This window comes from Chiloscyllium punctatum, chromosome 30 (genome assembly GCF_047496795.1).
Source record: "Chiloscyllium punctatum isolate Juve2018m chromosome 30, sChiPun1.3, whole genome shotgun sequence".
NCBI lineage: Eukaryota > Metazoa > Chordata > Chondrichthyes > Orectolobiformes > Hemiscylliidae > Chiloscyllium > Chiloscyllium punctatum.
In genome coordinates, this window is record NC_092768.1 from 11,493,893 (window position 1) to 11,507,110 (window position 13,218).

Here is a 13,218-nt window from a genome sequence, read left to right on the forward strand (position 1 = left end):
TTATAGTGTTGTGTGGGGACGATGGGGAGGGTATTGTTCTGTATGAGGTGGTTGGTGAGGGACTGATTAATATTATAGTGTGTGGGGACGATGGGGAGGGTATTGTTCTGTATGAGGTGGTTGGTGAGGGACTGATTAATATTATAGTGTTGTGTGGGGACGATGGGGAGGGTATTGTTCTGTATGAGGTGGTTGGTGAGGGACTGATTAATATTATAGTGTTGTGTGGGGACGATGGGGAGGGTATTGTTCTGTATGAGGTGGTTGGTGAGGGACTGATTAATATTATAGTGTTGTGTGGGGACGATGGGGAGGGTATTGTTCTGTATGAGGTGGTTGGTGAGGGACTGATTAATATTATAGTGTTGTGTGGGGACGATGGGGAGGGTATTGTTCTGTATGAGGTGGTTGGTGAGGGACTGATTAATATTATAGTGTTGTGTGGGGACGATGGGGAGGGTATTGTTCTGTATGAGGTGGTTGGTGAGGGACTGATTCATATTATAGTGTTGTGTGGGGACGATGGGGAGGGTATTGTTCTGTATGAGGTGGTTGGTGAGGGACTGATTCATATTATAGTGTTGTGTGGGGACGATGGGGAGGGTATTGTTCTGTATGAGGTGGTTGGTGAGGGACTGATTAATATTATAGTGTTGTGTGGGGACGAGAGGGAGGGTATTGTTCTGTATGAGGTGGTTGGTGAGGGACTGATTAATATTATAGTGTGTGGGGACGAGAGGGAGGGTATTGTTCTGTATGAGGTGGTTGGTGAGGGACTGATTAATATTATAGTGTGTGGGGACGATGGGGAGGGTATTGTTCTGTATGAGGTGGTTGGTGAGGGACTGATTAATATTATAGTGTTGTGTGGGGACGATGGGGAGGGTATTGTTCTGTATGAGGTGGTTGGTGAGGGACTGATTAATATTATAGTGTGTGGGGACGATAGGGAGGGTATTGTTCTGTATGAGGTGGTTGGTGAGGGACTGATTAATATTATAGTGTTGTGTGGGGACGATGGGGAGGGTATTGTTCTGTATGAGGTGGTTGGTGAGGGACTGATTAATATTATAGTGTTGTGTGGGGACGATGGGGAGGGTATTGTTCTGTATGAGGTGGTTGGTGAGGGACTGATTAATATTATAGTGTTGTGTGGGGACGATGGGGAGGGTATTGTTCTGTATGAGGTGGTTGGTGAGGGACTGATTAATATTATAGTGTTGTGTGGGGACGATAGGGAGGGTATTGTTCTGTATGAGGTGGTTGGTGAGGGACTGATTAATATTATAGTGTGTGGGGACGATGGGGAGGGTATTGTTCTGTATGAGGTGGTTGGTGAGGGACTGATTAATATTATAGTGTTGTGTGGGGACGATGGGGAGGGTATTGTTCTGTATGAGGTGGTTGGTGAGGGACTGATTAATATTATAATGTGTGGGGGACGATGGGGAGGGTATTGTTCTGTATGAGGTGGTTGGTGAGGGACTGATTAATATTATAGTGTTGTGTGGGGACGATAGGGAGGGTATTGTTCTGTATGAGGTGGTTGGTGAGGGACTGATTAATATTATAGTGTTGTGTGGGGACGATGGGGAGGGTATTGTTCTGTATGAGGTGGTTGGTGAGGGACTGATTAATATTATAGTGTTGTGTGGGGACGATGGGGAGGGTATTGTTCTGTATGAGGTGGTTGGTGAGGGACTGATTAATATTATAGTGTTGTGTGGGGACGATGGGGAGGGTATTGTTCTGTATGAGGTGGTTGGTGAGGGACTGATTAATATTATAGTGTTGTGTGGGGACGATGGGGAGGGTATTGTTCTGTATGAGGTGGTTGGTGAGGGACTGATTAATATTATAGTGTGTGGGGACGATGGGGAGGGTATTGTTCTGTATGAGGTGGTTGGTGAGGGACTGATTAATATTATAGTGTTGTGTGGGGACGATGGGGAGGGTATTGTTCTGTATGAGGTGGTTGGTGAGGGACTGATTAATATTATAGTGTTGTGTGGGGACGGTGGGGAGGGTATTGTTCTGTATGAGGTGGTTGGTGAGGGACTGATTAATATTATAGTGTGTGGGGACGATGGGGAGGGTATTGTTCTGTATGAGGTGGTTGGTGAGGGACTGATTAATATTATAGTGTGTGTGGACGGTGGGGAGGGTATTGTTCTGTATGAGGTGGTTGGTGAGGGACTGATTAATATTATAGTGTTGTGTGGGGACGACGGGGAGGGTATTGTTCTGTATGAGGTGGTTGGTGAGGGACTGATTAATATTATAGTGTTGTGTGGGGACGATGGGGAGGGTATTGTTCTGTATGAGGTGGTTGGTGAGGGACTGATTAATATTATAGTGTTGTGTGGGGACGATGGGGAGGGTATTGTTCTGTATGAGGTGGTTGGTGAGGGACTGATTAATATTATAGTGTGTGGGGACGATGGGGAGGGTATTGTTCTGTATGAGGTGGTTGGTGAGGGACTGATTAATATTATAGTGTTGTGTGGGGACGATGGGGAGGGTATTGTTCTGTATGAGGTGGTTGGTGAGGGACTGATTAATATTATAGTGTGTGTGGGGACGATGGGGAGGGTATTGTTCTGTATGAGGTGGTTGGTGAGGGACTGATTAATATTATAGTGTTGTGTGGGGACGATAGGGAGGGTATTGTTCTGTATGAGGTGGTTGGTGAGGGACTGATTAATATTATAGTGTGTGGGGACGATGGGGAGGGTATTGTTCTGTATGAGGTGGTTGGTGAGGGACTGATTAATATTATAGTGTTGTGTGGGGACGATGGGGAGGGTATTGTTCTGTATGAGGTGGTTGGTGAGGGACTGATTAATATTATAGTGTGTGGGGACGATGGGGAGGGTATTGTTCTGTATGAGGTGGTTGGTGAGGGACTGATTAATATTATAGTGTTGTGTGGGGACGATGGGGAGGGTATTGTTCTGTATGAGGTGGTTGGTGAGGGACTGATTAATATTATAGTGTTGTGTGGGGACGATGGGGAGGGTATTGTTCTGTATGAGGTGGTTGGTGAGGGACTGATTAATATTATAGTGTGTGGGGACGATGGGGAGGGTATTGTTCTGTATGAGGTGGTTGGTGAGGGACTGATTAATATTATAGTGTGTGGGGACGATGGGGAGGGTATTGTTCTGTATGAGGTGGTTGGTGAGGGACTGATTAATATTATAGTGTTGTGTGGGGACGATGGGGAGGGTATTGTTCTGTATGAGGTGGTTGGTGAGGGACTGATTAATATTATAGTGTGTGGGGACGATGGGGAGGGTATTGTTCTGTATGAGGTGGTTGGTGAGGGACTGATTAATATTATAGTGTGTGGGGACGATGGGGAGGGTATTGTTCTGTATGAGGTGGTTGGTGAGGGACTGATTAATATTATAGTGTTGTGTGGGGACGATGGGGAGGGTATTGTTCTGTATGAGGTGGTTGGTGAGGGACTGATTAATATTATAGTGTTGTGTGGGGACGATGGGGAGGGTATTGTTCTGTATGAGGTGGTTGGTGAGGGACTGATTAATATTATAGTGTTGTGTGGGGACGATGGGGAGGGTATTGTTCTGTATGAGGTGGTTGGTGAGGGACTGATTAATATTATAGTGTGTGGGGACGATGGGGAGGGTATTGTTCTGTATGAGGTGGTTGGTGAGGGACTGATTAATATTATAGTGTGTGGGGACGGTGGGGAGGGTATTGTTCTGTATGAGGTGGTTGGTGAGGGACTGATTAATATTATAGTGTTGTGTGGGGACGATGGGGAGGGTATTGTTCTGTATGAGGTGGTTGGTGAGGGACTGATTAATATTATAGTGTTGTGTGGGGACGATGGGGAGGGTATTGTTCTGTATGAGGTGGTTGGTGAGGGACTGATTAATATTATAGTGTTGTGTGGGGACGATAGGGAGGGTATTGTTCTGTATGAGGTGGTTGGTGAGGGACTGATTAATATTATAGTGTGTGGGGACGATGGGGAGGGTATTGTTCTGTATGAGGTGGTTGGTGAGGGACTGATTAATATTATAGTGTTGTGTGGGGACGATGGGGAGGGTATTGTTCTGTATGAGGTGGTTGGTGAGGGACTGATTAATATTATAGTGTGTGGGGACGATGGGGAGGGTATTGTTCTGTATGAGATGGTTGGTGAGGGACTGATTAATATTATAGTGTTGTGTGGGGACGACGGGGGGGGTATTGTTCTGTATGAGGTGGTTGGTGAGGGACTGATTAATATTATAGTGTTGTGTGGGGACGATGGGGAGGGTATTGTTCTGTATGAGGTGGTTGGTGAGGGACTGATTAATATTATAGTGTGTGTGGGGACGATGGGGAGGGTATTGTTCTGTATGAGGTGGTTGGTGAGGGACTGATTAATATTATAGTGTGTGGGGACGATGGGGAGGGTATTGTTCTGTATGAGGTGGTTGGTGAGGGACTGATTAATATTATAGTGTTGTGTGGGGACGATGGGGAGGGTATTGTTCTGTATGAGGTGGTTGGTGAGGGACTGATTAATATTATAGTGTGTGGGGACGATGGGGAGGGTATTGTTCTGTATGAGGTGGTTGGTGAGGGACTGATTAATATTATAGTGTTGTGTGGGGACGATGGGGAGGGTATTGTTCTGTATGAGGTGGTTGGTGAGGGACTGATTAATATTATAGTGTGTGGGGACGATGGGGAGGGTATTGTTCTGTATGAGGTGGTTGGTGAGGGACTGATTAATATTATAGTGTTGTGTGGGGACGATGGGGAGGGTATTGTTCTGTATGAGGTGGTTGGTGAGGGACTGATTAATATTATAGTGTTGTGTGGGGACGATGGGGAGGGTATTGTTCTGTATGAGGTGGTTGGTGAGGGACTGATTAATATTATAGTGTTGTGTGGGGACGATGGGGAGGGTATTGTTCTGTATGAGGTGGTTGGTGAGGGACTGATTAATATTATAGTGTGTGGGGACGATGGGGAGGGTATTGTTCTGTATGAGGTGGTTGGTGAGGGACTGATTAATATTATAGTGTTGTGTGGGGACGATGGGGAGGGTATTGTTCTGTATGAGGTGGTTGGTGAGGGACTGATTAATATTATAGTGTTGTGTGGGGACGATGGGGAGGGTATTGTTCTGTACGAGGTGGTTGGTGAGGGACTGATTAATATTATAGTGTGTGGGGACGATGGGGAGGGTATTGTTCTGTATGAGGTGGTTGGTGAGGGACTGATTAATATTATAGTGTGTGTGGGGACCCGATGAGGTAAACACTATATGTAGCTAGCTCTGATAAGGTGTGGAACCACCGTAACTGATTTGAAAGGGTCGTTTTTAAATTTGAATACTACAGAACCATCGTATTTCCGAATGGAACCATGTTATAGTAAATAACAAGTTAGCAAAGGGGTTATTAATGAATGAAAGGGAACCGATATTAATTAATAAAGCGAGCTGTTGAGTGGTTTAATAAAGATAGCTGATAACACAGTACTGCCAGATAATATAATTAGATTCCCTACAGTATGGAAAGAGGCCCTTCAGCCCAACCATTCCACACTGACCCCCCCCCCCCCCCCGAAGAGTAACCCACCCAGACCTATTTCCCTCTGGCTAATGCATCGAACACTATGGCAATTTAGCATGGCTAGTTCACCTGACCTGCACAGCTTTGGACTGTGGGAGGAAACCAAAGCACCCAGAGGAAACCCACGCAGACACGGGGAGAATGTGCAAACGCCGCACACAGCCGTCCAAGGCTGGAATCGAGCCTGGGTCCCTGGTGCTGTGAGGCAGCAGTGCTAACCACCCCATAACATAACAATTCATCAATTTCACCAACACATTCCTGACCTTAAATTTACCTGGACCATCTCTGACACCTCCCTCCCCTTCCTGGACCTCTCCATCTTCATTAATGACGACCGACTTGACATCAACATTTTTTACAAACCCACCGACTCCCACAGCTACCTGGATTACACCTCTTCTCACCCTATCTCCTGCAAAAATGGCATCCTGTATTCCCAATTCCTCCGCCTCCTTCGTATCTGCTCCCAGGAGGACCAGTTCCACCACGGAACACACCAGATGGCCTCCTTCTTTAGAGACCGCAATTTCCCTTCCCACGTGGTTAAAGATGCCCTCCAACGCATCTCGTCCACATCCCGCACCTCCGCCCTCAGACCCCACCCCTCCAACCGTAACAAGGACAGAACGCCCCTGGTGCTCACCTTCCACCCTACAAACATTCGCATCAACCAAATCATCCGCCGACATTCCCACCACCTCCAAAAAGACCCCACCACCAGGGATATATTTCCCTCCCCACCCCTTTCCACCTTCCACAAAGACCGTTCCCTCCGTGACTACCTGGTCAGGTCCACGTCCCCCTACAACCCACCCTCCCATCCTGGCACCTTCCCCTGCCACCGCAGGAACTGTAAAACCTGTGCCCACACCTCCTCCCTCACCTCTATCCAAGGCCCTAAAGGAGCCTTCCACATCCATCAAAGTTTTACTTGCACATCCACTAATATAATTTATTGTATCCGTTGCTCCCGATGCGGTCTCCTCTACATTGGGGAGACTGGGCGCCTCCTAGCAGACCGCTTTAGGGAACATCTCCGGGACACCCGCACCAATCAACCAAACCGCCCCCTCCCGAGGCTCCCAGCCTCATTCCTGAGGAAGGGCTTTTGCCCGAAACGTTGATTCTCCTGCTCCTTGGATGCTGCCTGACCTGCTGTGCTTTTCCAGCACCGAACTCTCGACAGTGTGTGATATCAAAGCTTGATGTGTAGGGCTTGGGCTAAGGACATGGGAGAGCTCAAGCCCTCAATTTATTGATCTCGGTATTGAGTCCTGAAGGCTGCGAGGTTCCCCCAAGCAGGAAATGAGATGCTGTTCTTCCAGCTTACACTGAGCTTCACTGGAGCACTGCAATAAGCATGGGGCAGTGCTGTTAGCCAGGGAACAGGGGTGGGGCAGGGGGGTTAAAGTGGCTGGGATCTGAAAGCTCAGGGTCAGTCTACCGGTGGACCCCTCCACAGAGCACCTACGCTCTGTCTGCAAAAAAGACCGACACTGTCCCCGTACCTCTGTGTTAGTGAGGTGTGTTTTAGGAGTTTCCCCTCCGTCCTCAATCCCAGCATGTCTGTCACCCTCCACTACCCCACCTCAGATATTTGCTCCTCCTTATCTTCTTCCCTCTGATGATACCCTTTCAACGTGGTTCAGTGACACATCGACTCTGCTTCCTAACATTGGTAGTATTTATCAGAGGAATTGTATTTCTAACTATTTTACAGGTTCACCTCACAAAGGCATTGGTACCCGAACTCCCCTGAATGGTTAGGGGAATGGGGCTGGGTGGGGTGCTCTTCAGAGGGTCGGTATGAGCTTGTTGGGCCGAAGGGCCTGTTTCCACACTGCGGGGAATCTACAATTCCTCCAACTCCCACTGGAAATATTCCAGTTGCTGAACGTTTTCCTGCTATTCTTGTAAATGTTCCTGTGTTACCACCCACACTCCTGGCAAACCTTCTGGACTCATAATGGAACATTGCAGATTAGTCTGATCTGCGATATTCACTGCTCATTATTTAGTCGTCCCGTGAGGCGTTTGACAAGGTTTCCCCATGGTAGACTGGTTAGCAAAGTTAGATCACACGAATACAGGGAGAACAAGCCATTTGGATACAAAATTGACTCGAAGTACAAGTCAGAGGATGGTGGTAGAGGGTTATTTTTCAGACTGGAGGCCTGTGACCAGGAGGTATGTCAGTAAGTTTACAGCTGACACCAAAATTGGTCGTGTAGTGGGCAGTGAGAAGTTTATCTCAAGAATACAATGGGACTAAGATCCAATTGGTTGAGGAGTGGCAAATGAAGTTTAATTTAGATAAATCAGGGCAGAACTTATACACTTAATGGTAAGGTCCTGGGGAGTGTTGCTGAACAAAGAGACCTTGGAGTGCAGGTTCATAGCTCCTTGAAAGTGGAGTCGCAGGTAGATAGGATAGTGAAGAAGGCGTTTGGTATGCTTTCCTTTATTGTATAGGAGTTGGGAGGTCATGTTGCGGCTGTACAAGACATTGGTTCGGCCACTGTTGGAATATTTTATGCAATTCTGGTCTCCTTCCGACCTGAAGGATGTTGTGAAATTTCAAAGGATTCAGAGGATTGGAGGATTTGAGCTACAGGGAGAGGCTGAACAGGCTGGGGCTGTTTTCCCTGGAGCGTCAGAGGCTGAGGGGTGACCTTATAGAGGTTTACAAAATCATGGGGGACATGGATAGGATAAATAGACAAGGTCTTTTTCCTGGGGTCGTGGAGTCCAGAACTAGAGGGCATAGGTTAAGGGTGAGAGGGGAAAGATATAAAAGAGACCCATGGGGCAACTTTTTCACACAGAGGGTGGTACGTGTATGGAATGAGCTGCCAGAGGAAGTGGTGGAGGCTGGTACAATTACAACATTTAAGAGGCATTTGGATGGGTATATGAATAGGAAGGGTTTGGAGGGATATGGGCCGGGTGCTGGCAGGTGGGACTAGATTAATTTAGGATATCTGGTCGGCATGGACAGGTTGGACCGAAGGGTCTGTTTCCAAGCTGTACATCTCTATGACTCTATGTAATCAGACAAGCAGCTTTGCTACCTCTTGTCGATTCTAAAGGACTACTCAGTCTAGCATTAGTGGATTAGATTCCCTACGTTATGGAAACAGGCTCTTCAGCCCAACAAGTCCACACCAACCCTCTGAAGAGTTACCCACCCAGACCCATTCCCCCACATTTACCCCTGACTAATGCACCTAACACTATGTACAGCTTAGCATGGCCAATTCACCTGACCTGCACATGTTTGGACTGTGGGAGGAAACCCGCGCAGACACGGGGAGAACATGCAAACTCCAGACAGACAATCTGTCTGCCTGAGGATGGGATCGAACCTGGCGTTGTGAGGGAGCAGTGCTAACCACTGAGCCTCCGTGCTGCCCTCAATTATGTAAGACCACATCCAGAAACGAAAGCAGGTCATCAGTCTAAATCCAATTTCTAGAAACTAGTCTTTTCAACACAATTAGAGCTGGGGTAATGGCAGAAACTTTGTGTGGTTTTTGATTGATACGGACTACCATTGGGATGAAGTTACAACTATATTCAGACTGGTTATCTGAACATTTCCAGGAAGCCATGAGCAGTTTGGGTATAAAACTGTTCAAGTTAACTGTGTACCAGCTGTAAACACAAGGAGCTTTGTTAGAGGTGCCATCAGACTTAGCTTCCCATGGTTAGGGCACACTGACTCAGTTACCAACAGGATTTGGGAAAAGGATTACATTTCTGACTGTTTGATATCAGGGATTTCCCTATCGGACCAACTGGATTTAATCTGTTGGAACTGATGTATGATTGTGAGGTTAGAGTTTCTTCAACATCAATGAGGGGGATGTCACTGAACTAAAAAGTCACATCCTCAACCAAAACAGAAATAGCTGGAGAAACTCAGCAGGTCTGGCAACATCAGTGGAGAGAGAGCAGAACCAATATTTGGGTGACTGTAGCTAGGAAAAGGTGGTATTTATCCTTGGAATTGGAGGTGGGAAGTGAACGATGGGTGGAGATTTACTCCCGAGAGAGAGAGAGCGCGCAAACAGTGAGCAGGTAGACAAAGGGGTGAGTTGGGGAGAATTGAGAAGCTGCTAATGGGGCTGTCAGGGGATGAGAATGGTCTGGCTATGCCCATGTGATCACAAGGCCTTGGGGTGTGAGGGTAGGTAAAGGGCATGGGTAAAAGGTCATGCTCAGATCCTAATATTACTGACAGGAGCCCCCAGTGTGTTAGAGAGCAGACCAAACCCCCCCCACTCCTCCCCCCTCAAATGTAAATGATCCCAACCTTCACCTTATTTAAAGGCATTTGTAAGGTGCAGTGTTCCAGATGTCATTCGATTGGTTACATCACTCGGCTTTAAGCAAAACATACTTTATTCTTACTCTATATTTCAAATACAATAAACCCAGAATTGGTATAACTTTATTGTAAAACGTAAAAGAATAATGGGTTATTTAACTCCAGAACAGTAACTTCCAATATCGATGAACACACCCTTGGAAAAGGCAAATTCAGTGAAATGGATTTTCTCTCATTCTCTCATAATGCTAACAGGAGTGAACACAGGCAGGGGGTTCCTGACATGACTGGGCAGTGAAGACCTGGAGGGGGTGGTCACAGCTGAAGGAAGCACGGTGGGCCATGTCAGACTGAGCTGAGGAGGAATGTCCTCCCCCAGAGAGTCTGTAGGGATCAAGGGATATGGGGGAAGGGTGGGATTGGGATATTGAGCTCAGTTATCAGTCATGATCGTATTGGATAGCAGAGCTCAAAGGGTTGAGTGGCCTCTACCTGCTCCTGTCTTCTATGTTTCTAGATGAGGCAGGTTGATTGAATTATACAGCTCTAATCACAGGGTGGGTCAGAGTCGAGGGGCTGAATGGCCTTTCCTGGTGCGATTGTCAAAAACAGGTGGCGGGGAGAGATTCAAACAACAACTGAAGACGCAAGTCCATGTCTGATCAATTTATGTGGGAAGGCCCAACCAACTGCTCAGGCAGCACCTTCCAAACCCACGGCCACTTCCACCCAGAAGGACAAGGGGCAGCAGGTCCATGGGAACCCCACCCCCTGCAAGTTCCCCTCCAAGCCCCTCCCCATCCCGACTTGGAAATATATCGGCTGTTCCTTCAGTGTGGCTGGGTCCCAATCCTGGAATTCCCTCCCTCAGGGACATTGTGGGTCTACCCACAGCACATGGACTGCAGCGGTTCAAGAAGGCAGCTCACCCCCACCTTCTCAAGGGGGGGCAACTAGGGACAGGGGCAGTAAATGCAGCTCACCCCCCACCTTCTCAAGGGGGGCAACTAGGGGCAGGAAATGCAGCTCACCCCCACCTTCTCAAGGGGGGGGCGACTAGGGACAGGGGCAGGAAATGCAGCTCACCCCCACCTTCTCAAGGGGGGCAACTAGGGACAGGGGCAGGAAATGCAGCTCACCCCCACCTTCTCAGGGGGGGCAACGAGAGACAGTAAATGCAGCTCACCCCCACCTTCTCAAGGGGGGGGTAACTAGGGACCGGGGCAGGAAATGCAGCTCACCCCCACCTTCTCAAGGGGGGGTAACTAGGGACAGGGGCAGGAAATGCAGCTCACCCCCACCTCGGGAGGGGGGGGGGCAACTAGGGACAGGGGCAGGAAATGCAGCTCACCCCCACCTTCTCAAGGGGGGCAACTAGGGACAGGGGCAGGAAATGCAGCTCACCCCACCTTCTCAGGGGGGGGGGGGCAACTAGGGACAGGGGCAGGAAATGCAGCTCACCCCCCACCTTCTCAAGGGGGGCAACTAGGGGCAGGAAATGCAGCTCACCCCCACCTTCTCAAGGGGGGGCGACTAGGGACAGGGGCAGGAAATGCAGCTCACCCCCACCTTCTCAAGGGGGGGGCAACTAGGGACAGGGGCAGGAAATGCAGCTCACCCCCACCTTCTCAAGGGGGGGGGCAACTAGGGACAGGGGCAGGAAATGCAGCTCACCCCACCTTCTCAGGGGGGGGGCAACTAGGGACAGGGGCAGGAAATGCAGCTCACCCCCACCTTCTCAAGGGGGGGGGCAACTAGGGACAGGGGCAGGAAATGCAGCTCACCCCCACCTTCTCAAGGGGGGGGGCAACTAGGGACAGGGGCAGGAAATGCAGCTCACCCCCACCTTCTCAAGGGGGGGGGCAACTAGGGACAGGGGCAGGAAATGCAGCTCACCCCCACCTTCTCAAGGGGGGGGGCAACTAGGGACAGGGGCAGGAAATGCTGGGCCCAGTCATCGACACACGCATCCTCCGAGTGAATAAAGAGAAAATGACCATCTTAGACTGTAGAAAGCCAGGAGAGAACTGAAACAATGTGAAAAGGGGGAGATTATGACAGCAGTGGGAGAAAGGGACTGCGTGGATTGTTCAAAAACAACTGTTGTCAATGTTCAGCTGTAGAAAGGGGAAACACTGGGGGCAAATGGCATTGTACCCCCCCCTCCCACCTAGAGGGGGGAGGCCAACGTTGAGATGGACAGAGCTGCTTTGGGATCTGGGTACTAACAGTCATGACCCAGAAGAAGAGAACTGTCTTTCTCCACGACACATGACCGAATTCGATCTGTGGTTTGAATGTCTCCAGAATGCAGCGACCTGACCTGCTCTGATGTGGAACAGTACACAGTGTCCTGCTGGGAGGGAGAGGGTCTCGAGAGGCCAGTGCACCCTTCCCATTATCCTCCCTCCTCGCCGCACAAAGGGGGGGGATTCCATAAGGCAGCTCTCTGCTTCACATTGGTCACAAAATAACCCACAATCCAAAGGTGAAGGGGATAGAGTGCTCGTCGATAAGCACATCTTACCAAGGATCTGAACAGCACGATTACCATTAGTGCAGTCTCCTTCAAATAGTTTTCCCTGAGTTCACTGGAAAGAACCAGACAAAGTCATCCCACTGTGTGTTTATACAGAGTCTCCATCATATGCACATAGTCCTGCTGTACATTTACAGTGTCTCTGTAACAGATCTCAGGGCAACATTCCCACTGTATGTTTACAGAGTCTCTGTAACAGAGAGATCACAGGGTGATATTCCCACTGTGTGTTTACCATGTCTCTATAATATAAACCGAGATCTCAGGGCAACATTCCCACTGTATGTTTACAGAGTCTCTGTAACATAGAGATCACAGGGTGATATTCCCACTGTGTGTTTACCATGTCTCTATAATATAAACCGAGATCTCAGGGCAATATTCCTACTGTATGTTTACAGTGTCACTAGAATGTATAGAAACGTTACCTTCCCAACAGAGTGTTTTCAAAGCAGAGGAGAAAGAGAGTGACGACTGAGACCCCCCCCCACCGAATGATTTTTAACCAGTAATTTCAATCTTCAATGCAGATTTCAGATAATTATTTACACGATCTGTTCAGAAACTGCCTAACATGTCTACCAAGCTGCTCGCAAAAGCACGCAGATTAAAGAAAACACACACAAAACGAAACTGGAAAAACTTGGGAGTGCTGCTGCATCACCGAAAGTCAGCTGGTCAGACCTGAGAGGATCAGCGGAACCCCCCCCCTTCTCTCCGCCCGTCACTGATTCATCTAGAACAGA

General features: G+C 48.6%; 2 protein-coding genes across 4 annotated transcripts in view; both read right to left on the reverse strand.

The window, feature by feature from the left end:
- The window catches only part of LOC140455173 (uncharacterized), a 459,457-nt gene that overhangs the window by 245,821 nt on the left and 200,418 nt on the right, over window positions 1–13,218 (reverse strand). The window lies entirely within an intron of this gene.
- The window catches only part of LOC140455045 (tapasin-like), a 35,444-nt gene continuing 33,583 nt past the window's right edge, over window positions 11,358–13,218 (reverse strand). Inside the window, exon 9 of the mRNA XM_072549712.1 lies at window positions 11,358–13,208. The gene's annotated coding sequence lies outside the window, so the exon portion shown is untranslated. The remainder of the gene's footprint in view (window positions 13,209–13,218) is intronic.